This window comes from Lactuca saligna, chromosome 2 (assembly GCF_052625555.1).
Source record: "Lactuca saligna cultivar CGN05327 chromosome 2, ASM5262555v1, whole genome shotgun sequence".
Taxonomy (NCBI): Eukaryota; Viridiplantae; Streptophyta; class Magnoliopsida; order Asterales; family Asteraceae; genus Lactuca; species Lactuca saligna.
Window position 1 is genome coordinate 139509945 of NC_136418.1, and position 5602 is coordinate 139515546.

Consider the following 5602-nt stretch of genomic DNA (forward strand, 5'->3'; position numbering starts at 1 on the left):
GTTGCGTGCGTGCGTTTTGATTTTGGTGGGACTTGGGATACATATCTTTCGTTAGCGGAATTTTCGTATAACAACAGTTATCACACTAGCATTGATCGACCTCTTTTTGATATGATCTACGGGAGGAAATGCAAGACCCTGATTTGTTGGGGAGAGCTCGGTCCGCGAGTGATGGGGAGTACCGAGGTGGTACTTAAGACTACTGAGCCAATTCAACAGGTTCGGAGCAGGCTGCAGACAACTCCGAGTCGGCATAAGAGCTATATCGACAAGCATCGGTCAGACTTGGAGTTTTTGGCAAGAGATATGGTTCTTTTGAAGGTATCACCTTGCAAAGGTGTCATCCGATTCAGGAAGCCGGACAAGTTGGGCCCCAAGTATATAAGTCCCTTTAGGGTTTTGGCTTGGGTAGGTCGGGTAGCATACCGCCTTGATCTTTCAACCGAGCTCAATCAGATTCATAGCACATTTCATTTCTCTCGGCTGCAAAAGTATTTAGTGGATGATTTCGTAGTCATGCCTATGGAGGATATTCAGGTGGATGATCGCCTAAATTATATCGAGTAACTGATGGCAATTTTGGATCGAAAGACGAAAACCTAGAGGAACAAAGTTGTAGAGTTGGTGAAGGTGCAGTGGCGGCATCGCAAGGGGTTAGAGTGGACTTAGGAGCCCGAGGAGGAGATGAGAGAGCATTACTTGTTTGAGGCAGCGGACTTTAAGGACAAAGTCTGATTCAATTGGGGGATAATTGTAACGCTTGGTTTCTGATATGAACTTATTTTTCCAGTTAATTATATTTTTTTTGGGACTTCGCGTGTTGGAAGCCTCAACACGGTGTGTCAAGTTGTTTTTGGCCGCGAGGCTTAATGAACCAACATGGCGAGTCAAGGTGCCTCAACTCATTTTGTTGGCAGCTGGGAAGGAAACCCTGATTTTTAGGGTGTTGCACCCTATTTAAAGGCCTTAAGTCCCTTGGTCGGCCTCCTTACCAGCCTCTTCTATCCATAAATCCTAAAATCGAGCACCATCTTCCATTGTTGAGTGTGTGAGCTTGTGGAGAGCCTTGAGTGTTCAATTTTTGGTGCATTTTGAAGGAGCTAAGGACCTAGGAGTTGCTTGGCTTGAAGAAAAGGTCTTGGATCCAGCATCACTATCTCATTTGCCAAGTTTTTGAGGTATCAAGTTCTCACCTTGATTAGATCTCTTCTTGGGTTAGATTATATGCTTTTAGCCATGGTTGGGTGGATGATGGTGGATTAGGAAGCCCTAAATGTTTATTCGTCTAGATCTAAGATATACGTGAACTCTTTTGGCATAAAGGTGCCAACTTTATGGTCTTAAGGGCTTCATGCATTCATTAAGTCCTTCTTTTGGCCTCTTTTGAGAATTGGAGCCTCTCCTAGTCATTCATGAGCGTAAAGTTGAAACTTTATGTGGCTATTCAACTTTAAGGTACCAAATCTGCATTTTGAGTCTATGTCTTTGTCGGTTAAGTGCTTAATGATTAAGCCCTCACCCTTTTAAGCCTAGGGTTTGGGTTTTGAACCCATTTTGGTGGTTCATAGGGGTAAAGTTGGAAACTTTACCCTTCTAGATGCCATTTTGGTTGAGATCTGAGTTTTAAAGCTCTTAGATCTGATAAGACCGCTTAATGTATTAAGATGTTGGGTTTCTGACTAACTCAACGTATTTATTGGAAAACATGGTGAGTTGGCTCGATTTTTCCTGACTTTGTGGATTAATGGAGAAACACGTCGAGTTAAGGACAACTCGGCATGTTGGTTCAACTCGGGCCATTGACCTTGACTTTTGACTTTAATCTTTGACCAAGTTTGACCTATAAGGGGTCATGGGGCATTTTGAGTTGTATTTAAGGAATTGTTTCTATTTATGGGTTGAGTAGAGCTGATATTCGGAGTCGTGACCTATTCAGTTATCATTCAGTATTTGAGGTGTGTTTCCTCACTGGTTTAGCGGGTCTAAGGCACCAAGGCCGACCCTCGTATGGTTATGTTATTATACTTGTTTTCTGTATGATACTTGTATGTGTTTGTGTATGTATGTCTATTGGGCGGGGCCTATTATGTGAGTATATGGGAGGCTTGTATCTCATCATCATCTGAGTGTAGGTGGGGCCTGTATATCATTATCATCTGAGTGTGGGTGGGGACTGTATCTTATCATTATCCGAGTGTGGGTAGGGCCTGTATCTCATCATTATCCGAGTGTGGGTGGGGCCCATATCTCATCATTATCTGAGGGTGGGCAAGGCCCGTATCTTATTATTCTATGATATATGATATATGGTAGATTGGGGAAACTCACTAAGCTTTGTGCTTATTGTTTTCAGTTTATGTTTCAGGTACTTCCGGTTGCAAAGGAAAGAGCTCGGGTTGACTGCATTGCACACACCATTAGGATTCCGCATATGATGTTTTACTCTGATTTTATGATAATTGATATATTGTTTTTTATTTGAAATGTTGGATGATATTGGAAATACTATTTTATATATTATTAAAAATGAAATTTTTGGGACCATATTTTGGGATGTTACAGTATATGTATTGTTGCGTAGGCTATTTTGGGGGGACTCACAAAGCTTTGGCTTACAGATGTTGATTTTAATGTTTTCGGTTACATCAGATGTTCACGTCAAGGAAATGGCATGATCGTACACATCCTTGTGTTGATTTATATTTTAAGGGATTATTTGTTACTCCGATTTTATGGGTTTGACTTGAAAACAATACTTGACCACCTTATGGTTTTTGTGAAAATGCTTTATAAAAAGGAAAAAAATTATCATGGTTTTTAGGATTTCACATTTGGAATAACCTTAGGCCGAGAGCATTGTCTTACCGGTGGAGGACGTGTTTCTTCATGTCTTGACATCTCTTCACATCTGGGAATTTCTTCATTTCTTGGTGTTTCTTCGACTCATAGTTGATTATAATTTAACTCACTGTGTGGTTCACAATCATTGGTGGTTTCATGAGAATCTTTTTCTTTTGAATAAATGTTATTGTCGATTTCTTTTTGGATTGGTTGTAAGGATTCAGCAAAATCCATGTTTTTGACATCTTTATTCTTTTTCATAGTTGCTTCCAAAAGGGAAGACACCATCAACTAAGGTAACATTTCTGCTTATGCAAATCTTTTTTATCTTGAGATCATAGGGTTTTTATCCTTTAGTCCCGTTGGGTATCCTAAGAACAAACCAAGCCTCCCCCCTTTTCCAAATTTATCTTGTTTTCCTAAAAAATTGTAGACATATACATGAAACCAAGACCCCTTAAATGTTTTTATGTTGGATTTGTTCCAAGTAAGACACCGTGTGGAGTTCTATCGTCTAACACTTTAGTTGAGAGGTTGTTGATGAGGTACGATGTTGTTAATACACAATCACCCTAAAACTCTATAGGTAAAGATGCTTGAAAATGGATAGCTCGTGCCATTACAAGGCATCGATGTTTCCACTCAACAACTCCATTCTATTGAGGTGTATAAGGACACGATGTTTCCAATAGGATTTTGTTCTCTTTGTAAAATTCCAACATGTCACACCCCCAAACCAGAACGGCGGAATCGTTCGAGGGAGGATGACTTCATGTAGTATCGAAACAGTTGAATACATAGTAAAGAAAGTAACACAACCATCATATATATATATATATACATATATATATATATATATATATATATATATATATATATAATTTGAAAGTTGACATTGTAGAAAAGTACTTGTTTCAAAAGAAATTACAATATGATGTTAACATGAAATTAAACTAACGTTGCAGCGTCCCTTCTTCAAAAGCTGTAGTTTACCTGTATTACTGAATCCCTGAGAAATGCAAGTGGTTTTGAATGAGTAGGTCAGCATTTAAGGTGGTGAGTTCATAAGTATTTAGTGACAATGTTTGTATGAAATAGAATGAAAATGGTTTGTATATGTTTAAATGTTCCTGGAAAATCCCATATTTTCTACTGTAGTAGATGGTAGTTTAATTGTTCCAAAATTGTACTGCAATAGTGCTTTTCATGCCTAAAATAGTAGGTTTATGTATAAATCGTTAAGGCATTTGAAAAAACCCCGTAAATCAATGTGTTTTCAATACTCCATGTGAGTCTTATAACCATACTGTTTGACCAGGATGCCTATAACAACGTTCTTCAGGCGTTAGAAAATTATGATGTTTGTCACCCCAGGCCTGTCGACCTAGCTGTAGCTAACAACTTAGGTGCATGATTGTCAATACCATATAGATCTATACACAAGTATCACGCTCCCCCTACAAGGGATTTTGGTATATAATACATGACTTAAAATGCATACTCGAAAGTACGTGAAATGTCTCACAAAACTTAGTATAAAATGGATTTACATATGAAAATTTCCATTTGTTCTTGTGTATGAAAATATCTCTTTGGTATAGTGTTTCTAGTATGTAAATGTTTATGATTTTCTCAGAAACTATACCTGTTATAGTTTTTTAAAGTGTGTGTTTCATTCGTATAGTAAACCCTAGTGTAATACTCACTTGTCATGTAAAGTATAATATTTATAGTGACATAAATGATCACATATACTTAAAGTATAAATAAAGTGTTTGATTCATGTATATGTATATAAACATGTTTTATTCCCAAAAGACAAGATGTTATCGAGAATATATTTTGCATACGAAAGTTCCCATGTAGTAGTTATGAATCACATATGATTTACTTGATAAAAAGAGTATATAGTGAAACTTTATGTTACATACGATAATAACCGTGTGTTTACTTGTATTCCCCCCCCCCCCCCTTAAAAGTATATAAAAAGCATTGATAAACATTTGAAAGTGTAGTTTATACAGGTATGAACTCACTTGATTGATAGGAGAAAGCGAGATGATAATCGAGCATTAATTCGAATTGGAGAGTTGATTTTCTTGGGAATCTTGGGAGTGTAGAACCTTCTTTCGGAACTTGAGTGTGAAAACCAGCGCTTTGGAAGGGCTTCGGGAGCATAACCGCAGAGTTTCGGCACGAGAGATAGAAGAATGGAGCACCTAAACCCGGCACCCAAAGAGTTATATTTATAGGGGTAGATTTTGGGTACCACGTCGTGACAAAGTATGGCCACGTCGTGGGGAGAAATCTTATCCTCTTCCATTGACAAGACGCCATCAGTCATGTTGCCACGTCGCGGCCAACTGTGCCACGTCGTGGCAAGCCTGACAGCCTCGGAATTCGGGTCTCGAACTTGTAAAATCCGTAACTTTCGCGTACGAGCTCCGTTTTTGACATTCTTTATATGCACGCGTAGGTGAGAATATACTCTACAACTCTTGTTTAAACTTCGTTGGCTAATTTTGATTTTATTTTTAATTATTTATTTTTAACATGCCGGACCTAGAAAAGTCAGTTTAAATTCCGTAACCCCTTCATCCGATGACCATATTCGTCATACTTTTTACCGTTGCAATACTTTGGTTGAGACCTTAGATTCTTATTTAGGTTGTTTCGGTCAAAAGTATCTCGATCTCAATTTCGAGTTTTTAGCTGTCTACTGCTATATCCGAATCTTGGAAAAATCATAACTTCCTCATAC